Below are 27,515 nucleotides of genomic sequence, written 5' to 3' on the forward strand. Positions count from 1 at the left end.
TGAGCCTGGGCACAATCCCTGTCTGGGTTGATGGTGTTGAAGGCCAAGCTGAAGTCCACAAACGGGATCTTGGGGTTTTGTGTATGGGTGGTCGAGGTGGTGAAAGTGTTGCCTCAAGTTGACAGTCTCATATGCGTACCAGTTTGCCTGGTAGGCAAACTGCAAGGGGCCATGTGGGGGCCTGTGACGTCCTTCAGATGCTTCAACATCAGTCTTTCAAAGGGCAATGCGGATGGAGAATGATCCTAGGCATAATGCAGTAAATGACTTATCATGAAGATGCTGAGGACAATTTAAAGCCTCGGTTCCTGATCATTTTGTCTATTTAAACCTAAAAGGATTTCTGACAACTGTTTAATCACTCAAGGTGGGATGTCACATTTATTTTTAATGCAAGTAATGAACGACCGCACATGCCAAAGCAGGGGTCACCAACCCTTTTGAAACTGAGAGCAACTTCATTGGTGTTGTGTCATATGAAGGGCTGCCAGACCTTTGAACTAAAAGATTCTGAGTTCACCATAACTTTATGTAAAATAAATATATTTTTCATGCTTTGTTATATATATATATATATATATTGTCATTTTTAAATCTATATAAATGCAAATGTGATTAAACAAAAATAGTAACGGAATAAAATAAAGTTTTAGATGCCTCTCACTGCTGAATTGTTCTTTTTAGAACAGGCTCATCGGCACCACCTGTGGTCCTTGGGGGCTACCATGTTGGTGTTCCCTTTGCCAAAGAGACTCATAAAAGGAAGTTAAATCAGCACAGTTCAACATTAGAAACTTAAATGGTGCTGCTTGTGAATTATGTAGGATTCACAAATGTATCCTCACATTTGCAGTCTCTTAGACTTTTGTATGATGGCCACCTGACAAGGTGCAACAGCAAACTGAGAATTTGCACAGGCACGTCTGATAAGGTGCAATTAATCATGCAAGGACATTTTTAACTTGCAGGTTGTTGAGTAACAATAGCAGCAAAGGTAAATATTGACCGCAAATTTTAAGCAGAATGCTTTAGCAGGGTGCAAGCAGGGTTTCTACAAAGTTTTTTTTTGTGTGCAAATGGCTTATTTCTTTTATCTATCAGCAAGCGTTTTAGGTGATCACAACTATTGGGCTGTCACCTAAAAGAAAACGGAAAAAGAAAATCACTGCTCAGATCATGGTGGGCAGAGTCAATGGAGTTACCTGCAGAAAGCCAAAGACCTTAAACAATAACTTTTTGGTAAAAACACTGATTTAACTTTCTTAAATGGTTATGTTTCAGTCTGTATTTAGTTATATTTTGGCATAAAAATGTTTTAGTTTGAACAGAATTAGAGATAGCAGCTTTTTCTAGTTTTAATGATCCCTGAAGGTATTTGTAAGCAATAGCTGCAGAATGCTTCTTGCTCTAAGTTCCACAAAGTATTTTCCACACACAAACCCACATAAACTGGGAGAAGTGTGGGTCTCAATGTTTTGCCCAAAGACAAAACAGCCTGTGGATAGATAAAACTGAAGAACTGACTGCCTCAGGTTTAACCAGGACGTGCTTAGTAAGGCAATAGTGACTTTGACTCATTACCTGGAAAGCAACAGAAGCTCTTTCAGCTTTCCTCTCGGTGACATTAATGATTTCATTTTTAGTTATTTTTTTACCTTTTGATGTGATCATTAGGGTGGAACGTTTTGCCATGGATGCTAACAAATTGTGAAAAATTTCTAAATGAACTGGATGTCTAACTGTTGCAAAGCTTATGGGGGTTAAACATTTTCCTAAAAGTCATGATTTAACATAGAGCATGCCTTTGGTAGGTAATATGAAACCCACTGTATTCACACACAGAGTAATTTATGTGAAGTCAAAACACTGCTTATTGGAGTGGCATGTTGCAGGATTATTTCATGTCAAAATTAAGTCTGCCTTAGCAAGATAGTTGATATGCAATATAACAGCCACTATATCAAAGTTATGGTAAGGCATGTATAGTAAGACTACCAAAATCCAAGCAAGTTTTAGCTTGTCTTTTAGAGATCATTCCCTAATTTAATAGGGGTTTACTGGCTTTGTCTGGTTAAAAATATATATATTCCTTATCAGAATATAAAGATGATGAGTGCTTTGAACATGACAAAATATATCTATGTTTGAGAAGTAGTTCATAAATTGATCTAAGTTGATCTGCTGTCTGATAACACTGTTACAAAAGAGCTAAAGAAGCCTCAACCATTTTAAATGTGTTTCTCTGGCTGCACGTTGGGTTCCCAGTAGAAGAAAAACTTGAAGATACAAGAAGCAAATCCTTTCTAAGCACAGTGAGAACATTGGTTCTCTTTAAAACATGGTTCGGTATATATGGGATCTTTTATTCCTATTTGGAAAACACTAAAATATTTTTTTAAACAAAACAGGTCCACATAAGCATTACACAAGCCTAACAAATGGATAGCAGAGATTTCTGAAAACACAATGTCTGATGTGCAAAAGTGTATTTGTAAAAAAAGGGGAAGGGGATGTGTGCCTTCTCTCCAAAGTATTTCTAAAATCTACCCTCGTGTATTTCTTGTGAACCAAATATTGTGTATCGTCTTGTCTGCTGAGCTGAACCCCTGGTACTGAATGATCACAATTAAATATTGACATTATATCCTGTCTGCAGGATGTCTGGCTCCTTAAGCCCGTTGCAGTCAGCAGGATTTTATATAGTTATATAAGAAGCGAGGACGCTGCCCTTACTCGTACATTTATTTGTAGGCAGCATTTTGGGTACTCTGCAGAAAGTCCTGTTAAAAAATATTATCATACATTGTGGCCCTAATGTCCCCATCCCCATGAAAGCATCCCGTTACTAATTAAAAACCTAAATTACTTAGATTTGAAAAAGCTTAGCTCATTGATTTTGCTGAAATTCAATTTAGATGTTAGGCCTGGATTTAATTTTTTATTTTATTTATTTTTTTGGGGGGGGGAGCAATTTCAATACTCTTTGTTTTAATTTAATCAAAAATTACACCCCTGCTAATCCGTGTTTATCAGGTACTTCAAATATTTGAAGGTTTCTGTCTGTTAAGTGATGAGTCAAGTGGTTCTCAAGTGGGATAGGAATCTTTTTCTTGAATATTGTGACATCCTGGTCTTGATGACGTCTGCTTCAAAGGACGTGATCTTCTTCGAGAAGAGGAGTCTCTTAACCTCTTACTGTGGAAAGGTCACCAGGACGGAACGCTCCAAATGTTTAACACTTGACTTAACAACTACTTCACAGTGCAGTCCAGCATGAGACAAAGATAAATAATTTCCAACATATACATGATGTATATCTCATATCTTCCTGATGGAAATAAAAACATAAATCCTGCAACCACCTGGTTGCATAATTGCACTTTCTCTCCTGTACTGTTGAAGTACATTTTCATTCAATTTCAGCATTGGTCTGTTTGAGTTGGAGTCTCTCAGCATCTCATATCTCCACAGGGCAATGTTTGCCCGCTCTACCTTGCGTAAGATTTCCAAATCCTTTGTCCACAGCCCTCTACAGCTTTTCTGTGAAATGTCCTGCTAGTTCATTCTTAAACTTTTTACATCTTGATCCCATTAAGTCATTTTTTCTTGGTTTGGATGTGCACTTGGTGTTATTGTGATGCTCCGATATGAAATCCCTCTTTATCTTCAGCACTCTGGCAGACACCTGAAGGTCAGGGGCCAAAGTGCACTGATGTTTGGAACAAATCATAACTTCACTCGTCTTGAAAAAAAACCATCTCCATCTGAAGAAACAACAACCACAGAGGATGCTTCTGCAACCAGCATATTCTCGCTTTGCGTCATGTGTTTTGTTGTTTTTGTGTCAATCACCCTGTTCGGAACTGTGGCCCTAAAGCTCAGGTCTGGCTTCAGCAGACCATTACACCTTCTCGTACAAGAGGATATTAAGCTTCTTTAAATGCTACCCCTTAGACTTATAAATCACACAGGGGACTGTTGTCTTATGTAGCACATAACCAGAACCTCAGTGTTGCTGTCAACCTTTCGGCATCCTCTCTTACTAGTTTAAATCTAATAATGATCATCTTTATTGTCATCGAAACTTGCATTCCAAATTTGTTCTCTCTCTGTATTTAACCCATCCCCTTGGGGAGCAGTGGGCTGCCACAGTGCAGCACATGGGAGCAATCTGGGATTTGGGGTCTTGCTCAGGGACCCAGAGTGGCTAGTCTGTGGGAGTTGAACCCAGAACCTCCGGGACACAAGCACAATGCTCTAACCACCACCAGTGGTGGTAGGCCACCACTCTCCTAATAGGATTTGAAACTTTTGTTTTTTAATGTTAATGTTTGTGTACCCTTCTCCTGACTTATTCTTTTGTGTGAAAAGATAACCTCTCATCAAACTATGACTTCTGCTAAAGGACGCAAACAGTTCAGGAAAGTCCTTTTTGGGGAAGCAGTGCTTAATTTCAGGTTATTCAGATTCACTGTAATTGATGCCAGGTGCCAAGAAGACTGAAAACTGCAATGAAGTATAATGTTCACAGCTTTTGCTGTGATTCTGTGTCTCTGCTGCTGACTGTTTACGTCACTCCTGACTCCCTGTGCTGCTCTAGCAATTACCCCCTGGTTACCTGCGCCTGTGCTGCTGCTTCTTTTCCTACGTCTACACATGAACCCAGATTGATTCCTCCAGAGATCTTTAAAGGTGATTCTGATCAGTGTCACTCATTTCTTACCCAATGCGAGATCCACTTTGAACCTCAACCATCCTCCTTTCCTTCAAAACGTTCCAAGGTGGCATTTGTTATCTCCCTACTGTCTGTTAAAGCCAAATCTTGGGGAACCGCTGGGTGGCAACATGACTCCCACCACTGTTAATTCCTACCAAGCATTCTCTAAAGAGCTTATTCGAGTGTTTGATCCTATTCTTCCTGATACAGAAGCTGCCAGAGTTCCCCTATCTATCTGCCAGCGAGGCAGGCCTGTTACAAGATACACTGTGGATTTTCATAGGATTGTTGTATATAGTAAATGGAATGAGGAGGCTATAATGGATGCTTTTATGCAAGGATTGGATGAGGAATCCTTGGAGGATCAATTGGCTACTTGTGATTTACCAGTCTCACTTAAAGGTTTGGAATAGCTAGCTACCAAGGTGGATCTTTGGCTGCCCAAGAGGCGCAGAGAGAGAAGTTTCAGGCCTGAAAGATTACACTTACCCAGAATTTCTGTATACACTCCATTTCCTTTTTCCAGCAACAAGGAACCAGTGGAGAATAATTCCTCAGAGGAATCTCTGCAGTTGGGCCATAGCCGGTTTTCTCAGAGGAGCGTGAATGCTGTAAAAGTATTTATTGTGCAGGTAAAGGACATTTCATTGCCAGTTGTCCGTTAAAAGATCCGGGCTCAGTAGTAACCAGGAGGCTACTACTGAGCCAGTGTTGTCACCTGTCCTCCTCCAATGATTCTACTCAGCCGGCTACGATCCACATTAAGGAACGTTGTTCTCCCATTTCAGTGTTTATAGACTCTGGTGCTGATACAGTGTTTATCAATGAGTCTTTTACCCGTATACAAGGCATTCAACTGATTCCAGCCAACACTAATCAGAAGGTTCTAGCTCTAGATGGTCATGTCCTTAACCATTCATTTACCCAGATCTTCCTGTTGTCTTAGGGGCCACCTGGCTAGATAAAGCACAACCCTCACATTGACTGGAGAATGAGAGAAATCCTTGGATGGTCTATAGATTGTTTGGCTACCTGTTTAAATGAGGCAGAATGCAAGTCTGTATCGGAGGTCAGTATGGGGGAGACATACTCAGGTCTTTTTAAGGTTCCTGATGTGTATCGAGATCTGAAAGGGTGTTTAACAAACATAAGGCCACTTCCTTAACACCGCATTGTCCTTATGGTTGTGCTATTGACTGACTTCCTGGTGCTTCTCCCCTTACGAGGCATCTGTATCCATTGGCAGCTTCTGAGATGAAGGCTGTGGAAAAGTACGTTGATGAGTCATTATGAGCAGGTATGATACGTCCTTCCTCTCCTGCAGGCACTGGATTGTTCTTTGTGGGCAAGAAAGATGGTTCCCATTGTCCACGCATTGATTATTGAGGATCTTAATGCCATTACAGTTAAGAATCATTACCTGTTGCAGCTAACGGACACCGCTTTTGATCTCATCTTGGGGGCTCGTATCTTCACCAAGTTGGATCTCAGAAATGCCTACCATCTGGTTCGGATCCAAGAGAGAGGTGAATAGAAAGCTGCTTTCAACACCCCTACTGGTCACTATGATTATTTGGTAATGCTGTTTGAGCTTACCAATGCTCCAGCAGTTTTTCAGGCTCTTGTTAATGATGCATCATTATTGGACAATGCGTTTACCTTGACCACATCCTCATCTTTTCTAAAGACCTCAGATCCCATCAGCAACATGTCCACTCTGTACTTCTCCACCTTTTGCAAAATAACCTCTTTGTGAAAGTGGAGAAGTGCAAATTCTATCAATCCTCCACCTCCTTCCTTGGGTTCATCATTGCTCCTGATAGGGTCACCACGGATGCAGTGAAAGTTTCTGCCGTTCAAGACAGGCCCATTCCTGATCGCATGCAACTCCAGAGGCTTCTTCGTTTCGCCAGCTTCTACCATCATCAGGAATTACAGTCAAATCACTACACCACTCCATTCTCTCATCTCCAACAAAACAAAAGTTCTCCTGGACTGTGGCAGCTGACCAAGCTTTCAAAAAAATGTCCTACCTGACTCAGCCTCTGGGCCTAGCCCTCTCTGTTACCTCTGCCTCTCTGTGTTTGTGGAACAAGACCCTGGACCGGTCTGGATAAAGACCTTAGGATTGCCCCTCTGTTACTTCTGCCTGCCTCCAAATCCTCGTGTATGACCAAGGACACTCTCCGGACCATTCTCTTAGCATTAAGCAGTGTGTGGGATAAAACTTCAGCTTATAAGAAGCTATCTTGGACACTGCTTGGATTCAGCGCCAACTTCCGGATTCAAGAACGGTTATTGGCTCACTTTCAGTTCACGTCATTCCCCACTGATTGTTTAACAGCCACAAACCTGTAACTTTCCTTCAGTGTTCCCAATGCATGAGCCAGCAGCCCACCTTTGCTTCAATACACCTTTTTAAACCAGCTCTTTATGTACAGGTGAATTATGTGATCCTAAACACAAATCATTACAGGAGGTCAAATGGTACCTTAGCTTAAGGGCATACCCATTTATTGAATAATATAATCTTAGCTTTTTATATTGTTTTTCACTCCAATTGTGCAGGATTTATGCCACATATGTGGAAAGTGTCATAATTCTTTTTACCTTTACAAAGGCATTTCATGTTTAACAGAGGGGTGTTCATCTATGAGAGCTGCTGGATGTGCCCTTCTGGTCGGCCGTGATCTAGCCGTGTTTTGGTGATACTTATCCTCATCATTTAACTGGTTTCCTGTGTTATAAATTGACCAAAGCTGTTTTAGACCTGCAACCTTTACCTAACTCATATGTGGAGCTGTCTCAAACTTGCCTAAAGTCTTTAACACTGCCTTGACAAACCATGTTTTCAAATCCACCAAAATCAAACACCGGTGACCCCCAAGCCACTTGTTAGAGGACTCTGTGTAATTTCGCTATCGGGTTGCACATTTCTGTATCCCCTTAGCAGGGTTTGAAGCCCCTCCTCCCAGCTGAACCTGGTAGGACCAGGGCGGCTTGGTTCTCCTTTTCCGTGCCCCATCCCCCACCAGACACAGTGATGGCACTCAGTGCCAGAGATACTCCTCCCTCCCCTCTCCTCCCTTCACTAACACTCCTCTATCCTCTCCGCCCTCCCTTCTCTCTGCACCGCAGGCAGACCCAGGCATGGGCTCTCCATCTGTGCACAAAGGAGCCTCCTCTATCTGCATACGCTGCACATAAAAGGGCCTTTTGTCATGAGCTCTGCACACATGACCATCCGCCTTTCACCCTGCTGGAAAAAAAGACCACTCTCTCCAACAGTCCAACCCCACCCCCAACACTAGACTTAGCCCTTTCCCCCTGACCCACACCCTGCCAGTTTTTTTTTTTTTTTTGTCTGCAGAGTTGCACGGATTGACGTTGAACTTTATGGAACAGAGACAAGCATCAGATGTGGCTGCTTCCATCACTGCCACAAAATCCCCCGTTCTCTTTTTCATTTCCTCTTCATTGTAGGCCCTCTCTCTCTCTCTCTCTCTCTCTCTCTCTCTCTCTCTCTCTCTCTCTCTCTCTCTCTCTCTCTCTCGGGCTCCTTCTGTGCCCTCACTGCGAGGCATCGGTGCATTATAGCATCTGGCATGCTGAAAAATGAATGCACTCCCATTTTTTGTTGTTTCTCTTCCAGTCTGTGGCATTTAAGGGGGCATTAGTGATTGGTGGCAGGTTGTCGCCTCCCCACCACGTAGGCACCGACTCTTAAACGAAAGCAGTCCAAGAACGAAGGCTCTGCCTTTCCCCTCCTGCCTTTTAAACCATCAGTCCCATGCAGCTCTGCTGAGCCGCATATACTTGTGTGGCGTGGGGATGATGATAAAATATTGTCAGTGCATGTGAGAGCTATAATAAGTTGAGACGGGGTAGAATTCTCCACCGTCGGGGGAAACAAGTGGGCTGTGAGCCATTTTGGCCCCGACAGATGACAGATATTGGTGCGTAGGGATATTGAGTTGGGTTGGGACGGCGCAAAGACACAGCAGCAGGCAAGCAAACACTGTCAAGTGCAGGGGTGCTGCTGCGAAATCGCTTTCCTCAGCATTTCCTTTGAAACACACCCGGGCCCCGGTGCCTTGCTCCCAGCCAAAACGAGTGTGGATTTTGGAAAGCCGTCCAGCTCATCTTGCTGTCGCTGCACGCGGGCCTGTGGTGGATCGGAAGGATAAGATTGACTTCCCCCTCCAAGTCCATGTCCTCTTCCTGACCCGCTGCCTCACTGAGCCGGTGTGAAAGGTCAGGGGTCGCCATGCTGCAGTTTCCAACATGCATTTAACACTTCTAGGTAGATGATGATGATGGTGATGGTGGAGCTAAGCAGACCAGAGAATATTACTCATCATCTGGGGAGTTTCACTTAAACTCATAACAAACATGAAATACACAGATTTTTTTTCAAAAAAATTAAATGTTATGTACCCTGGATTAAACACAGATAGCAATTGACTCTAAATGTATGCACCCAAACCAAATATGTGAGTCTTGGGGGATGTGGACATAACAGTTTGGGAAATATAAAGCATTTGTCTACTCCATGGTACCCGCATTCATACCTTCATATTTGGTATATTGAAAATACGCTTGCATTGCGAATTTGATTAGGATTTCAGCCCCCCCTGTAGAGTGAGCCGTACAAACTTTTAACCTGTTTTTGTCTCAATCACCCTTTGCTATCAATCAAATTTGCCAAAACTTGAACCTTACTCCTGATGGCCCCCAATCAGAAGATGCAGGTTCAGCTTGGAAAAAAAAGCCTAAATGTTTAAATTCACATATGTTGTCTCTTTATAGTTTCTTGGTAACATTCTGCAAAGTGTTTATGGATGCGTATGTGCTTTGTAACATTTCCTTAATGCATGTTGTGTTTTCTTTATGAGCTGAAGTTGGTTGATGTGGTGACTGATGATGTGGGGGCTCTGAAAGGGCTCAGCGCCGAATCAGAAGCTTAGAATCAGATGCTAACTTCAGTATATCTCTTTATACTATTAGAATATATTGTGTTTACATTTCTTTCTTGATGTTGCTGATAAAAAGAATGTACCCCACGTTTTAAATATTCTCCAGAAAATAGCTGATAGATCAAGTTATTGGACCGTGCTTTTGTGGACAGTGACAGATATTGGTGTTTCTCGCTGTAAGTGCTGCTTGGTGCGTCCTCCTCCGTCATTTTCATATTGACGGTGTCTTGGTTGAGGGCCAATGAATCGGTATGCTTGTGCTGTTTGTTGAGGTTCTGCTACCTGGCAATTTGGTTTCACAATTGTCTTTAGGGGATCTTATTTCAAAGGTTAATAAGTGAGTCATGTCCCCACCCCTCTAGACTGGTTATGACTGATTACAATTTGTATGGATGACAGACAAAACTGTTGAAAGAAGGCTTCTGAAAGATTATTAGATATTAGTTTGCAAAAGTACACGCCTACATTGGATTGTCCTGATTTCACACTCTGGAAAACAAGTTGCCATAAGCTGACGTGGTATAATTTGCATCCCCTCAGATTTAATACTTTTTCGTCATATCAGAAGAATCGGATTTGGGGGAAACAATCTGCTGGGCTGATATCCCAAACAGTTATTGTTTCACCAGTATTAAAATATCCCAGCATACAACCCAGGAGAGTTTGAAGTCATCTTAAAGTGCCCGACTGAGTAGAATCGCTTCCCGCTGTGTGAAGCGTAACGAAAAATAGCGCTACCCTCCCCCCACCTAATGCTGCACACTGCTGGGAAAGATGGCTGACAGAGGGCTATTACACCTTGCTCCACTTTAAAATAGCGGCAAATTTAGCTCTATCCTAAAATCACAATCTGAAAAACTATAGAAGCACTACCTGTATTTTATCATGGTAACAATGTTTTAAAATAACAAGCTGCACGTAGCAGATACCTGAGCAAATCGCCTGGCTAATTATTAGCTGATATCGATAGCTTTGAAGACAGAAATAGCTGGAGATCTCAATTTGATCAGTTTGGCAAAGTGTTTAAAAGGCTTCTCAATAGATGCCTCATAACCACTGTTCCCTCGAAGCTGCTCACATGTGCAATCGCGCACTGCATCTGGATTCACCCCCCACAGCAAATCTATGCTGCACAGAAAATTTATTTTTAATTTTTTTCTAAAAGCTGCTTTGTTTGTACGTTTCTTTATGTGCGCATGCCTGAGGACCACAGATGTCTTGCTCAGCGTTTTATAAAGTCTGACGATCCCAAAGCTGGTCAGTTATTCAGCTATTCACACCCTGATGGTGGTGAGCTACATTGTAGCCACAGCTGCCCCCTAGCAGACTGACAGAACAGAAAGGAGGATGCACAGTACCACATGCTTGTGCTAAATCTCACTGCAGAAAATGTCAATAATTTAATTGCGATAAAATTTGAAAACTGAAAGATGGATGTACGTCTCTCAGTTCTTCCTTTGCAGGACTCTTACTCTGAAATAAAACATACTGTACAGCTCTTAAAAAAAATCCAAGATTTTTGTCTTTTTCATGTAATCAGGTTAAATCAATTGTATCTAAACTAGGTGAAGGAAATTATTGCTGTAATTTGAGTCTTTTAGTAAGCCATGTAGCTTTTTATAATCTCAGGTTTTGGACAGGCATACTACTGTAGCCTCAGTGTGCACGTGTGATGTTGCTCACAGACACATGAAAAATTAGGGGGAACGTTGCTAACCACTAAATTTGGTGACTATATTTAAAAAGCTTAGAAGAATATTTTTTGTCGTGTTTTTACTGTTTGTTGTGGAGAATGTTTTAATATTTGGTTATAAATATCTGATAGCATAAGTGTAATAACAGATTTGTATTTTATTTTTGCTTTAGGTGGAATAATTGTTGCTTTTCTGTTTCAAACATAAGCCAGTAGATCATTTTCCAGTTTTTTTATTTGTATGTGTAATTGTAATTGTTTGTAGTTGCCATCACACAGTTAAACCACAGTATTGCTTCTCACAGAGTCTTATAACAACAGCGATCGACTGTTGGGGCAACTATAAAGTGTATTTTGATGGTGTGTAATGTTAAGGAGCGTCTCCCATCACTCTTAGTAGGATAATCCTTTTTTAAAGCTAAAGTTGGGAAACTACAAATTGTTTGTAATTAGGTCTGTTAAGTGACCCCAGCCGACAGAATGACGGATTAACCGGCCTGTGTTGCTCTATAAAAGCAGAACAGGGGATAATGTTCTGTATAATAAATGTTTTCCATAGATGCATGTTTCAACATTGAGTTCTTTCCATTTCATTTTTTTTAAATCAGCAAATAACTGGAACAAAATACAAATGAATTAAAAAAGAAAGAAAGAAGGAATTGAAAACTAGTACTAAATTTAGCAGGTTTTATTTTTATTTATGTATTTTCTTTAAAAAGCCACCAAAGTTAAAATAATGAATACATTTTACAAATAGCATCATAATGACCTTAATGGTGAATATGTTATTTTGGCAGCACTCGGGATAAATGTAGCTTTTGTGTTTCCGATACAAAAAAAAGTTATGAAACTGTGAGAAACACGTGCAGGCTGCTGCCTAGTGCACAATATGCACAGAATTCAAGTTTTTACGAGGTTGCAAAAAGCAACGCAAGCAATCTTTCCTTCGTCAGACGAGACCAGTTAAGGTGTAAAAATGGCAGAAATTAATCTATATACTTTTGCTTATCTTTGCACTCTTGCAATCTTTAGAATATGTAAATGTATGTTATTGGAGGCCCACTCTAAAATGCTAACAACACAGAGTAAAACATTAATTTATTAAATTAAAAAGCGTAAAGTAATGGTCCGTCTAAAACTCCATCATCAAACATGCCTTAACAGCAAAAACACTTTAATCTGAAGATTTCATTTTTTTGCAGAACGTGAAGGAGCTACTGAAATTGCTCTTGGAGTACAGCCTCTGTTTTTGCAGCTGTCCGGCAAAGCGCTGCTCTTCTCCCACGTACTGTAGATAAATATCCTTCGGCAAATAACATCACACCCATCAGTCGGAGTCTGGCAGCCCAGGTTGAATTCACCCTAATCAGTGCTTTTTATGCAACGACACTTTCAAATCGGAGTCAGCTCCTCCAAAGGACCCTAATGCAGATGTGTTTTTTTTTTTTTTTTTTTTTTTGCATTGCAGAAGTTTCTAAACACATTTTGGATATCTTTAGTTGCTTTTGGTTGAGGTAACGACTTATTATTAATGTAGTCCCACTAAAGAAGTAGCCATGAAGGGATTCGGGTTCTGGCTCCTCTGCTGCTCTGCACTGGAGAAAGCACCGGGAGCAAGAGCAAGAGTGTTTATAAAAGGATAAAGTGCATTAGCTGCACATTTTGGACGTTCTGGGCCGAGCTGGGATGCCGGTTCCAAGTGCGTGAGATAACAAAACATGAACCGATGAAGTGCTTGTTGAGGCAGTGAGATCCGCTGAGTTCGTTTGGCTCTGCTGTTGGATATCTCGCAGCCCTGCGGTGCAGACGTTTCATGCTTTCTGACGTGGCCCATAAAATGCCAGGGCTCCTGGCTCAGTGATGAGGGAGAATAAAACAAAATGGCCAAGGTTGTTTAGCTGGCCCTGGGGGGAAAGACTGAGTCCAGGTATGTAGAGTCCCAATCCTGTGAGTTAAGAGGACTTAAAAAACATTTTTTTTTTTATGAATAGGTATTATATGCCAATAAAAAATTGACAATTCTTTTTTTCTAGAGCCTTGGATAATTTACTCATAAAAAAGTTTTTATTTTCCTTTTGCAATTGAGGGAAATGAGGAAAAACACATTCTGTCTCCTTCTGGTGATAAAACATTTATCAAACGTTAAAAACAAACGCGTGAAAGAGCTTTTTATTAGCTGTCTCTGCATACCAGTTTTAATTTCAGTAGTACCTAATATTTTTACAGTTTAAACCTATCTCTGAAACAATGCTATTTTTGTCAAAATCCTGTTTTAAAAAAAAAAAAAAAAATCAATCCGAAGACTTAGAAATCCCGGACACTATGAGTTGCATGACACGTAAGGTCACACTTAAGGTCATGGTCAGTTACTGGAATTGAAGTGCATCAAAGTTTTAAAAATTACCGCTCAAAGGCGGTAAAATTTTCCGTCACAATGTTCCTGTGATTTAAAGACATGCAGAGGAAGTCCTGGGGTTGACCAGAATTTACTCCGGCTGAATGGAACAGGATGAACACAGACATAAATAAAATTTAAAAAGTGCAAAATACATGCTATATGCACCAAGCACTGATAGCATTCGGTTTACTTCCGACATCAAAGTGTTTATGAAACATTGAGACTTAAGGTTCATCATCATAAAAGGACATCAGATAATTCAGGTTTTGGGAAAGCAGCCTGTTTCTACCACAGGCCTGGTTCTGTTACCGGCACCCACCAGGACCGAGGTTTTAAATCGGTCCTACCGTTCCTGCGGTTTAAAGTCCTTTTTACTGAGATGCCAGAAAAATCAGCTCAACGTTTGTACGGAGCATATACTTCTGGAACAATGTCCCTGCCCCCACCTGTTGCTGTACGCTGCCAGTCACGCAGCTGAAAGAAGGCAAGAACGTATATAAGTACCAGGATATATAAGTACCAGGAAGAGAAAATTGTCTGTTTTGCAAATATTTCTAGCCGTTAAAAAAAAAAAAAAACATGGACAGTCAGGGTGTGAAAACCAAGCTCCCTCCTATTTAGTTTTAAAGCTACAGCTTCAGACGTTGGCTTTTGCTGCTGCCTTTCGCCCAGGTCGACATTGAAAATGAGAACTAGTTCTAGATCTAGATCGTCTCACCTGGTTAAATGAAGGTTAAATAAAAAAAACATCTAAAATCAGATTGTTATGCTTGTGACACTAAACAGTGCAGAACAGAAAAAATGTATAATATTCGGCACTATAAGCCTTTGGAAACTAAGTTTATCGAGTGGTAAAAGTGTCATTTTGCTTGGGTCTTGATAATACTTTGAAAATAATGCTAAATAAATGTAACAGATAGTGTTCTTTAAACTATAATCATGAAAATATCTTAATTTACCAGCAGTTTGGGCTCTGTGTTTAAATCCAACGCAGTGAAACTATCGTAATTTTACTTAAAGTTGTTTCCTGGGAGACTGGTGATAGCCCTTGACCAGGCACGGTACATTTAAAAAAAATAAAAAAATTTCACAAAAACCTAATGTTCTTGATTTAAAAACGATCCTTACTTTCTCGTTTTCTGTTGTGTAAAAAAAAAATAAAAAATCTTCTCTTTCATGCTTTGCTCTGACGCCTTAAAAAAGAAGCTAAACGGCCACCCTGTCACAGATTGCTGCCCCCAAAGGATGCCTCAATTTGTGTTTAACATGTCCTTATAACAGCTTTTATGTGATATTGCTGATATCCATGTGAACCTGTGGCCTAAGTTGCATTAGTTTGACGCTGTCACATGAAAGCGGACCCGATCCGGCACAATATAGCCAACTCCTGAGAGGGGCTGCCAGAAGTAGTTGTTAGCTACAGTCAGGGCGCGTCCCTCCCAGGATGGGTTGTCCAGTCTGAGGTCTCATATTGAATAGGTCCATAATTTCCAGCCTGTTCCCAGGAGGAGTTCTCCCTTGCTCCTTTTCTCTCCGTGTCTCTTTTCCTCCTTGTGTTCTTTCGGAATCCTGGGAGGAAAAAAAACAGCAAAGTGAGTTAGTTTCTGCTTTTCCTCTCTTCTTTTCCTTTTGTTTTAGAGTAATTCATCTGCAAATTATCCAGTAATTAAAGTTGGAGCTAGCTAGGGGTGATATAACACATGTGCCAGTGAATGCTTTCTTCTGCTGCATTTCAACATTAGACAAAAGTTTTTTGTTTTTTTTTGTCAACTTCGATTAAAGAATCAGAATTTTAAAATCCTTACAATCCTCACTGAGGTTACGTGTTAAATCCACATTTTAAAATGATGCCGTCCAAAGCAGAAGACTGTTTATGTCATCAGCATACATTAGTGTGTAAATCAAATTCAAATCATGCTTTTATGTTGTAGTTGAAAGGTCCTTCTCAAAAGTAGAAATAGTCGTTTGTTACACTCCTGGCTTTCGAAATTATATCAGCTGTTTAAAGTTGAAAAGATTCACCACTTTGATGGGCATAGTTTTCAGTCATTAATCATTCAAATATTTTTATTATTATACAGAAATGTTGACGTTTAAACATGCACATATTTTTTTTGCAGGGAAGAATTAAATAAAGGTTTTTTATAAATGAAGCATTTTATATAAAACCTCAAAACATTATTTATGAAAAAAGAGCAACTCTTTTACTTATTTTCTAAAACATAATAAGCACCGTGAATATTATTATTTTCATTTCATAATGGCCTTCTTCTTACACCTTACAGTAACATTAATATAAAGGATGGGTAAGTGTATGATGTTGAAACAAAATAAAATATTTAGAATTTTTCTATATTTCTTATATTGTAATGAAACTTTGTTAGCTTTCATCTTTATTTTTTTATTCAGATAAATGAAAATCCTCAAGACGAGAATATATATATATATATATATATATATATATATATATATATATATATATATATATTATTCAACTGACAGAATCTAATACGGGTAATTTGTTTTGGACTATTTTTTCTTTCTTTCTTTTTTTTGCTCCTTTTGTATATATCGAATTGTAAATTATAGAATAGGTAGACTGGCTTTAAAATTGACTCTATCCTCTCGACATTCTTTTCTCCACTGAAACTCTATCAGTAGGCTTTTTTTCCCCTAAAACAAGCACTAAAAGATCTAATCAAAAGCAAAAGTTCAAGAAATAAAACAGAACCTATTTTATAAATTCACTGCAGTGTTAGCAGGGGGAGAGCTGTCCTGTCTGGACACACGGGGTTAAATAAAATCAGCCCTGCAACTTCCTCTTATCCGTTCCCTTGATGCAAAAATAATGTTTGGATGCAATCAGGAAGCTGGTTTATGAAGGAGCTGCTCCTTATGCCTTTTATTGAGCACTACAATACCATTATCATCTCATGATATATTTGGAACATCCCTCCTGCGCATGTCTCGTGTCCTCCATTTTGTATTTGAGAGCTCTACTGCACATGCAACCATTTCATGAGCCTGAAACCTTTTTACCTCCCGCGGACTTGTGGAAGTTGTTCGATTAGACTCCCGTCCGACTCCGACTTTCTATTTACTCGGAACGGAAGCGCGCAGAGATACGCAGTCTGCTGATTCAAGCCCTTCATGCTGGAACTAGAGTGCACCTCCCAATGCAAACGCAGTGCAGCGATAGCACCGGGTCCTTCATTCCTGCGTGCACAGAAACCTGTGGCGTCGTTAGGAGGTTTTGCACCTTGCAGGGGGATTCTCCTTCTTCCCTATTTGTGTCCCTGGATGTCAGACAGGCAGCAGAAAGCGGTGGTCGCAGTTGACTGCCTAAGGGTGACAAGCGGGGTCAAAGGTCAGGTTGTGTTAATAGGATGTGAAGTGCTGCCCTGGGACCTAGCTCCCATGAGGGATCACCCCCCTAATCGGTAATAGTTAATGTGTTCGTAATCTTTACCTTCTTAAAGCAAACAGGAGCAGAGAAGTGAATGGGCCCGCTTAGCCTCCCATGTAACACTTTTGACCCCGGGGTCACGGCCTTTGTTCCCTGCTCGATGGGGAGTGCCCCCAAAGGTCTCAAGTGCAATAGAGAAGTTGTTTAGACACGTGCAGGGCTTAACCAAGACCACCTCGCACACTGTGCCCCTGTTCCTTGAAAGTATATTGTGGACCCTCGTGTCGAAAGGGATACTTGGTGGTTAGCTTTTATCCTTTTGAGGGAGTCGTTTAGGAGAAGTGTGTGCTTTTTATGATCCGCATCTCACGTGGAGACGTGGATTCAGTCGTGGCACACGGCCGCCGACTTCCAAGTGGCTTTTGGATCTTCGTTAAAACCGGAGCGCAAATGCATTTTTTTTTTATGCGCGCAAAAAATATAGAATTGAATAAAATTGATTATTTCAAATGCTTTTTTTAATTTTTAGTATTTACCATATTTTTGATTTCATCTAAAATATTCTTAATTTATTTTCTCATTTTTTTTTAAAAGGAATTATTACATTTATTTATCATTACATTACATCTTCTTGTTGGATAAATTGTATTTTTTTTTTTATTATTTTAACAGCCCAGTTATATTGGTTTTCATGTAATGCTTATCACGTGGTTTTGTCTGCCATTTCAAGTTATGTTGCACTCAGTAAATCAGTAAATCTGATTGGTGAGGGGGGTTTTTGGAGTAAAAAAGCCGCTCCCATCATTGGTTTTATGTTGAGGAGTGGTTGCATCGTTGTGTGTTTTTGTGTGCTAGATTTGTCTGAGAATTGTACTTGCGAAGAAAAAGGAAAGCGTAAAGTTGTTGGGGGGAAAAGCATTTATTGGACTCTTATGTTGTAATACATCTCATAAAACCTGTCCTCTCTGGGATTATGATAAATTATCAATGTCTAAATCAGGGATAATAAATAACTTGGATGAGCATCAGAGGAGCGACATAAAGCAGCACCATGGTGGGAGCTGGCAACGGACCAAAACCCGAAAACTGTATCCTCAGATGAACTTTATGCTGCTGCAAAGTGCAGCCTGCGCAACCAAGTTTCCCCTCTTTTAGCAAAAAAGTTTTCCTCTTTAAAGGGCCATCATTTCATCCCTGAGTTTCAGGCATATTCTCTTTCATCATCCCTCTTTAATTTTTGATTTTAATTTTTTTTTTCTTCCTTCTCAGTTTGAGTTGCACAACATATGCACACATGACAGCTTCATACATGGAGGCCATAATGAAGTCATGGGTTTTTCAATTGGCTAAAACGCATGGTGAGATGTGACGTGTAACCGGGCTCCTTTCTAAAAGCAGCGCGTAGCTCGTGCCAGCGTAGAAGTCCCAAACCGAGCTCGTATCAAGTGGATGTGAAGAAAACAAAGTAAACTGCAACGTTGTCTTCGTAAGGTTTTACTAAAAATTATATATTTAATAAACACGACGCAATCGTTTGCCTCTTATTTTGCTGCAACCGACGGAGCAAAGGTAAAGGCAAGGGGAGGTGTTGTGATTTCTGCAGAGAAAGAACCGGAGCAAACCCCGAGCGGTGGGTGTGCATGGAGAGCAGCAGCCCCGCCGCACACGGCAGAAGCCAGTGTCTGAAAAATCTACCCACTAAACAGCTCGGCAGCCTTCAGCACCGACAGAAAGTTTTCATAGCTTAAAGAGTAAGAAAAAAAGTTGAACCCCCACCTTCTCTCTCTCTCTCTTTTTTTTTTCCTCTCATTGTCTCTTGCTAGGCATGCAGTCCTCGTTTGCCCTCTTTAAACCGGCAGCACTTTAGAAAAGCAGAAACGAAATCGGAATAGTTCCTCTGAAACAGACTGTTTTACGGCTCCCCTTTCCTCCTTTTTCTCTCCGAATAGACGCTGCGCCGGTTCGAGGCCGAAGGGGAAGAGGGGAGGAAAAAAAAAAAAAAAAAAAAAAGAGAGAAAAAGTTTGGAGCCCACGAGCTCGGCCCTTTCGCAGTGTTTTTAGAAGCGGAGCCAAAAGAGGCAGGAAGTTGTCGTACAATAGCGTTACAGTAATCTGCCACAAAATGGAAAAAGACCCCCCCAAAAAAAAAAAAAAAAAAAAAAGCTGATAGAGGAGAGAAGGTGGCAGAACAAGCAGCAGAAGAGGGAGGGACAGGAGGGCTAGCATGTGTGAGAGCGAGGGATAATCAATACAGTCTAAGATGGAGGAAGCAGCCTGTGCTCCCCCCCCCCCCCGCCCCCCTTTTTCTGCGGCTCACCTCCTCCTCATGTAAATCAGTGCATGAAATTCATTTCGGTAGGACCGGTTCTCTATTTCAGAAGGGGACAGATCACCAGCTCTCTCAAGACAGAGGCGCTTCAGTTCATTTCTCTAAACTTTTCAAGCCTTGGGGGGGGGGGGGAAGGGCAGGCAGGCGTTAGCTGTTTCTCTTCATGAACAATCTTCGGCAAGAAATAAATAAGAAAAAAAAAAAAAGAAGATAATAATGCTCATCAAGGCTGTGACTGTGTGCCAGGATAGGTGCGAGGGTTCAGCTTTGTGACAGAGCGTGGGGCGGGTGGAGGATGGGGTTGGGGGGGGAAGGGTTGGGGGGTTACCAGTAGGAGGGGGCTCCTATCCAGAGCAAGAGTTCCTGACCACATGTTCCTGAAATTAACACTCTCCATGCTCGCTCGTCTTTTTTTTTTTTCTTTCTTTCTTTTTTTTTCTTTCCGTGGAATCTGTTCGGTCTTCTTCGCGTTTGTTTTTTTGTCGTTAAAAAAAAAAAAGGGGGAAAAAAAGAGAAAAGTAAGAGTGAGGCCCTCCTATCAGCACGTTTAAAGCGCTAAGAATTCCGCTATAGCGAGAGAAGAGGTTAATAATTCAGTAAGCTCTCAGAAGTGTTGCATATTTCATGGATCCTTTCAGCTGCGTGTCTTTTCCTTTCTTTTTTTTCTTTTTTTTTTTTTTAGCCTGTTTATTTATTTTCTATGCTTTTCCATTGACTAGGTGATATACAGTGAGGAGGAGGTACTGTATAGTGTATCCCAGGAGTGGGAGCTCTGCGCCTGCGTACTGCTGGAGAATCGCTTCTCCACCTTTACCCCTCCCACATTCAGATCCTCCCTCTCCCTCTCTCTCTCTCTCTCTCTCTCTCTTTCCTTCTCCGTCTACATCTCTCAACCCTTCTTATTCTCCCTCCCCCCTCGCTTCCTACTTCCTCCTCCTCAGTGCAAATACAGTTCCTTGCCGTGTTGGACATGTGATGAAAAAGTGATGGCTTCGCGCGCTTCGCTGCGCCTTCTATTTCATCATCAGTGGAGCCCCCCCCCCCCTTCACTGTGCGCTCGCTGTCTCCTCTCTCTCTCTCTCTCTCGCTCTCTCTCTCTCTTTTTCACCCCCCATCTTTCTTCTTCCCTGTTTTTGTTTGCTCCCCTCTTTTTGCTTCAGCCACATGCAAGGGGGAGACTGAAGCTCTGCGAGGGGAAAAAGAGAGAGAGAGGAGGGAGGGGGGCAAAAAAATTGCTGCTATTTCTACAGTCAGGGCCTCCCCACAGCCCGCCCTTTCATAGACGGACTGCTTTTTCTTTTTTTCTTTTTCACTCACTACTAGCTGGATTTTAACCCTCTGCTTCCAACTAGCTGCACAGCAGCAGCTCTGCAAAACCTGGCAACAAGTTGATATATCAGAGGCCCTTTTTCTGCCTTTTGCCGCATAGAGTTTTGCATCTCTTTGGATTTTTTCGTCATTTGTTATGTCATTTTTTCCTTTTTAAAAAAAAAAAAATAGAAAACAAACAAAATATGATTTTTTTCCCCCCTTCCGCTTATGAGTTTCGCGTACCGTATTTATTTGCTTCCTCTGTTTTCTATTGGATGGATTTTTTACTTTTTTTGTTTGTTCTTTTTTTGTTTTGTGGAAATGAAATGTGTTTTTCTGCTGGATGGGAGAGCCAGGGCACCAATTCGGGTAACCTGTTTGCGGTAGGCTTGTGGTCTAGATGGCCACTTTGGATGGCGAGAAGAGAATGCGGCCTGTGTGTCTAAAGATGGTTTGCACGTTTGTGTTTGTAAAGAAGTGTCTACAAATGTTCTGACCCCGTGAACTTCCGTACGGTGTTTGCGTTCGCTCCGTTTTCCCCCTCGTTTCCTTCCCGTGTCTTGCCGCTCTCCGTCTCCCCGTGTCTCCCACTCGCCCTCTCTGCTTCGCACTGGCTGAAGGGAATGAGTGGAGAGCTGAGCCTTTTCTGGGACAGGTGCCAACTCCAAACAAAAGAAAAATTAAACTCAGTAACAGAGGAAAAGGTCCTGAGTTGGAAAATGTATGGCAGCAGAATATACGTCGCCTTGCATGCTGCGCCCGTTTGCATGCACAATCTGTGCCGTTATTCCATGATTGTGGACTGTGTTAAGACTAACCTTTTTTTTAGCAGCAAAGCAAACGCGTTGACACTTTTATTCAAAGTGAAGGCATCTGATTCGGGGCGCAGGAGGGCGTGATGAAGGGAGCGCAGCATATAGAAAGCTGAATTATTCATGCGCCCGGCCGAGGCTGGGACCGAGCCTCCTGTGCTATTTGCATGCATCAGACATGCCGTATGCCTGTTTGCTAACATTCCTCATTGAAAGACTTGTTAACCAGCAGACAAGTTTAGCGGGAGCCTTGCAGACCGCCACATGGCCTCTCATTGTCTCAGGCCTCGCGCGGCCTGGACCTTGCTGGAGATGGGCTAGCCGTTGCCAGCTCAGAGCTCAGGGGGGCCCCGAGACCGTGGCCGAATGAGGCAGCGAGCCCCCCCGTAGGTGGTGACTGAGCCCGAGAGCTGCAGCCAGGACTGAAGGCTAAGGCTCAACTGCAAACGGGACAGTCTGGGAGAGAAATCACGGGGTACCTCAAAAGGGAATGAAGGGGAGCTCATAGCTTTCTCCTCTTCTTAACAGATGCATGGATCTACGAGGAGGAGAGCTGCCGCGATTCATCCCGAGAACACGTTTACTTCCTTGCTTTCGAGAATCTGTGAGTATTTTATTTTTATTTTTTTTTATGCGCATGTTTTTTAGTAGTTTTGACACCCAAATGTGTAATTATATTGCAGTCAAGCCCATGGAGAAGTCAACTTTAGCTGCTTTTTACACCAGCTGAAACTTTCCTAACACTCGCGAATCCATTTCAGAATAAAACGCTTCTTAAAAACACACAAAGCTGCAAATACTGCATGTAAAACACCTTTATCCGTCAATATTTGTAACATTTTCGCTGCAATTTTTTTTATTTATTTATTTTTGTTCTGAAATAATCGTGTTTATAATTTGAGGAAAATTGCTTAGAATTTAGCATTGCACAAACAAAAGTAAGCAGTAGCACTTGGACAAACTTTCATAGGAATTGGTAAAAAAATAAATAAAAGTCAAGGGTTATAGTTGTGGAGGAATTTCACTTCAGTGATGCGGTTCGAGGATGCAGTGTACAGTTGGAAGAATAGTACATAATGTACTGAGGTGTTTGGTTAGTTTGTAGCGCTTTGGAGCGAAATTTCCGTGAAAATATTTACTAAAATTTGCTCCCCGCAATATTATGCTCTGTGTAGAAAATATTTTTATATTGCTCACATAAACACCAGATTTCCATGGATGTGTGTGTGTGTGTGTGTTTGGGGGTGGGGTGGGGGGGATAGGTAGGGGGTTTGGGTTGATGGGTATCTGAATGAAAGAATACATTTATTTATCAGAATTAGCACAATCTTGTTGTAACTGATAAAGTATTGCTCCATTTAATAAAATATGTAATTTATTAACAAAGAAGAACCTTGAGGATCTGAAAGGCACTGGAAATAAATAATTAATTTGAAAGATGATTTTACAAATATTTTTTTACAGTGTATATGTGCTAATTTTGATTTGATTTATATTTGTGTTGCATTTTATCAAAAAAAATTTAATTTACTTAAATCTAGATTGTAGTGGAGGAGGTAATCATCAGCAAGCCTGACTTGTAGATTGTCTGATGGATGTACTTGTACCCAGATATATTATTATTATTATTTTTATTATTCCTGCAACTCTTCAATTCATGTGAATCCTTTATATTTGTCCATTCCTGCACGCTGATCCTTTTAATGAACTCCCAAGTTACCCTGCTGCTCATCAGGGTTGATGCAGAAGAGGGCATTTTTGAAGGACAAACCTGGACTGACGTCACTCAGAGCTTTTTGGGGCGACCAAAGCTTTTCCTACATCCACATGTGATTGCATTAACTGCATCTCAGTGTTAGCACTGCTGAAGTAGCTGTGGGCAGATATCTTAGGCTTGCAGAGTATCACGGCACTCCACCCCTCTGGCCTTTTTTGGCAGCGGATGGCAGGATTCCAGACGAGGGTTACATGTAGAGAGGCAGATGGCAGGGTGCTGAGGCGTTTCGGTGTTCGCTCTTTGTCAGAATCTACCTGAGTATGAGGACCGCCTGCTACAGCCAGCATTGATGCATTTTTGTGCACAAAAGCTAACTTTGGATTAATCACAGTTAAGAATACACGCCCACGGCACCCTCGTTAACACACATTTACAGACATCTTATATTCAACAGGGAGTATTTTTCCTTGATTAAATAGTTGTATTAATGGCAGTTTAAAGTTATTGTTTCTTTTAGGGCAAACAGGCATTTTTTTTCATATCTGCTTCTGTTTGCACCCTTTCAGGGTGTGACCCCAGACTTCACAAGTCGGCCATTTTAGTTTTTGTTTTGTTCTTTTAATCGGTAGAATGCTTTACACAAATCGCAACGGATTTTTTTTAGTTTTCTTTTTTTTTCTTCCTTTTTTTTGGAAGGTTACGATACATAATTTTGTGTAATACATAACATACACACTGCAAAAACAGAGAGTACAGTCAGGGTTATTTAACTGTTGAAATTGAACTTGAAGTTGACTTTAACCTTGAACTTGAAATGGAGTAGTGTTTCTAAAGGAGTGTTTCCCTTACGCGATAATAAGTTGAAAAGAAACATCAGACATCCAAAAAAAAATCTATCCAACCATAACAATAATAAAAACTTTGTAAAGTGCCTTGAGATGACATGTTTCATGATTTGGCGCTATATAAATAAAATTGAATTGAATTGAATTGAAAAACATGACGGAACAAAAAGATTGAAAACATTTTTTTTTGCCTTTTGACTTTATTTAAAAATGAAAAAAGATGCCGAAAATCTACATTACACTTTATGTAAAATTACGTATCTGCAACATATTTTTATTCACTCGCATCTATCTATTAAGAGAAATTTCTTCTCAACCTGTAAAATATTTTTTACATTGTAAAAAAAACATTTATAAATACATTTTTCTATTCTGACCCACATCTTTGTGGGTCAGAATATCTCGGTGCCTAAATTAGGATGAAAATGATAATGAGATAGGAAAAAAAAAAAAGAAAAAATTCCTTCAGAGTTAGAGTGTGTGTGTGTGTGTGTGTGTGTGTGTGTGTGTGTGTGTGTGTGTGTGTGTGTGTGTGTGTGTGTGTGTGTGTGTGTGTGTGTGTGTGTGTGTGTGAGTAGGCTTGTTGCTGGGAAGACAAAAGCTACTACCTCCAGACAGTCTCACAGCAGAATTACTTGATTAGACAATAATGTTAATTTCAGATAGCAAGTTCCTGAAATTAAGAGAAAGGAAAAATGGCCTAAGGAATTAAAATAAAATACAAGTTTAATTTCTAAACAATTACAGGCTTGTCTTTGTGTGTTTTCAAATGGTCACGTGGTGTAAATGGTTTGTGTCTAGGTACTTCTTTCAATGTATGCAAATCAGTGCCTTAAAAAAGCAATAAGCCACCATTGCTCTGTTGCTTTAACCGATAAAGGGGCATAATGTCTTGTGCATTTTTTGTTCCTTTTATGAGGTGACTGCAATGCATTCACTTTGTTCCTGAGTAACATTAAATCCAGAGTGGAGTTGTGAACAGAGGGCCCAATCAACACTTTCCTTAAATGTGTGGATTTTGACACGTTAATAAGCTTCTGTTATTTTTACAACCGAGGAACCTTCAGTTCACTTTGACTAAGAGATTGTCTGTCATAGAAGTTATTCACGAGTTTTCTGATTGGATTTGGAATTTCGATCACATTCATTGTACATTCAGCATAGATTTTGGACTTTTTAATGATAAACCATTGCTGCAAACAAAGAATATTAATATATAAATCTATATAAAAGGGGTAATATTTAGATGCAGTTGATTAAGTGGTGTAAAATGTATATCTAAAAGGTCCGAATGTAACATTTGGATTCAGTTTCAGAGCTGAGATCAGACAGAAGAATCGTTTGAGGGAGCAACAAAAAAAAAAGAAAAAAGGTAAAAACAGAGTTGGATTTAGAGGCCTAAAACCAGAAAAAGGCCACTCCATTCTGCAAACCTTTCTGCTACCTTTCTATTTCAATCCATAGACTGCTGCTGCATGTGCTGTAAGGCGTTTTCTTTTTTCTTTTCATTAGAGATTGTTGAACCCGCTGTAAAAACTAAAGTTTGAATGTCTTTCGCTCCAGTCCTCTCAGATCAGGACTACATGGTGGAGACTAGCCAGGCTCCCTCTCCCTGCTTTCCCTCCTGCTCTGGGAATGTGGGAACAGCAGATGAGTAGATCTACAGTGGCCACTAAAGGCTGCGGCGCACACTCGCATGGGATCCTTCCTAATGTAGGCCAGGCCGGTCTGAATGGACGGGAGAAAAAAGCAGCACAACGAGGCCGAGAGCTCAGTACGCCGATAAATGAACACACATTTGATTTTTTACATCGCTTTTATGCACCGTTGCTAAAATAATTCGGAGAGAAACGGGGATTTTTGCCGTTAGTTTAACTTTTTCACAAACCTCGGTGAGTCTCTCCTTTTTTTTTTTTAACCATACATGGAAGCCATTAGCTCCAGTGGCTGCTGGGGATTGGCTATTTTATTCCCCTCGTGTTAATCAGAATGTCAGCTGGGAGTGTCACATGTAATTTATCCTGAAAACCGCAGTAACTCCACAGAGACGGTCCGCGCGGTCATAATGACATAATATTGGACCGGGGGAGAGTTTCAGGGTGACAGATGATGTGGATTTTCCTTCCCCATACCTATCCCTCTTTTCCCCCCATGCGCTCTGAAACAAGACCTGTGTGACTTTCAAACGGCTGCTTTACATCATGGCCTCCTTAACTTTAGTGAGGTCAAGGCTTTTTTGTTGTTATCCCCCCCCTTTCAAGTTTATTTTTCCTTGGCTGATTATGGTACCCATTTAATAAAGCAAGTTTTGGAACTTCAGAATAAATCTTCTCTCTGCCCTTGTGATGATTGCTTGTATTCAGGCGCACGTGATCTGTGACGTCACTCGTCAGAGCCTCTCAGCAGCGCTTGTCACCTGGACAGATACTTGCTTTATATACCTGCCAGGAAAAGTGATATTCCAGATAAAAACTGAGCTGCACCCGCTCAACTTCTTTCTCTTCCAGTGCTCGTATATTTCCCCGCTTTCTTGGCCCCCGTTGTTGCCAAGGCAATTTAGTTAGAGGGAGAAAAATTGCAAAATCAGCAACATATTTCCACATGAAGGTAGGATTGGAAGCGATGAAAAAGGCTCGCCTGTAACTCCTCAGCCATCAAAATACATTTAACCCTGCCCCCAGTTCACTCCGTCACTCGTTTACTGTTCACCAAAGCCCTAAATGATCTTGGCTATGGTTGGAAAAATGCACTAATTTTGGCTCTCCTATTGCAACTCATTTTTAGAGTAATTTTTCACTGATAAATACAGAGCGTTCTGTGGTGCAGCACTGCGCAGCTCAAAGGAGGTCAGGCCAACAATACCCAGTCATTGGACTGCCTGTGTCCATCAAGCTAATAACTGCTAGCGTTAGCTAATGTTGTCCAGTAGGTTTACTACTACTCTGTTGCAGATACAGGAGCTTTACTGTCCATTTTATGTTGCTCTCAAAAATCAAGGCACCAATTATTTTGACAACCATCTTTGGTATCACTGTTACTGGTGTATAAAAAAACTTTTTTACAATAAACAAATTACGCTTAGCCTGGCAGGGGGAGGGGCGGCAAATAATACAGTGGGGGAAATCCTGATATGGCTCAATATCCCATTTTTTTAAATGCCTTGTAAAAGCATTTCAAGCTCTCGCTATTTTCAAAATTGATTTCACTTCACAGAATATAGAAGGGGAAGACAAATGATATATGCTGGTATATGGCCTGCATTTGTGTTCGACCCCAATCACTCAGATAGTCCTAAAGAAAAGGCAGTCCAA

At 40.9% G+C, this 27,515-nt stretch overlaps 2 long non-coding RNA genes across 3 annotated transcripts in view; one reads left to right on the forward strand and one right to left on the reverse strand.

Moving 5' to 3' along the window:
• LOC110366445 overlaps positions 1–27,515 on the forward strand; it is a 65,272-nt gene that overhangs the window by 21,700 nt on the left and 16,057 nt on the right. Inside the window, exons 3-4 of one of the 2 annotated variants that reach the window (XR_004929695.1) lie at positions 22,171–22,246; positions 25,768–25,978. This is a non-coding gene — a long non-coding RNA (uncharacterized LOC110366445). The remainder of the gene's footprint in view (positions 1–22,170; positions 22,247–25,767; positions 25,979–27,515) is intronic. The other variant, XR_002426680.2, reaches the window with a different exon arrangement.
• LOC110366446 lies at positions 13,505–19,316 on the reverse strand. The gene is made up of 2 exons (XR_002426682.2): positions 18,967–19,316; positions 13,505–15,353 (listed from the first exon to the last, which is right to left on the reverse strand). It is a non-coding gene; the product is annotated as an uncharacterized LOC110366446 (long non-coding RNA).

This window comes from Fundulus heteroclitus, unplaced genomic scaffold (genome assembly GCF_011125445.2).
Source record: "Fundulus heteroclitus isolate FHET01 unplaced genomic scaffold, MU-UCD_Fhet_4.1 scaffold_52, whole genome shotgun sequence".
Lineage (NCBI taxonomy): Eukaryota > Metazoa > Chordata > Actinopteri > Cyprinodontiformes > Fundulidae > Fundulus > Fundulus heteroclitus.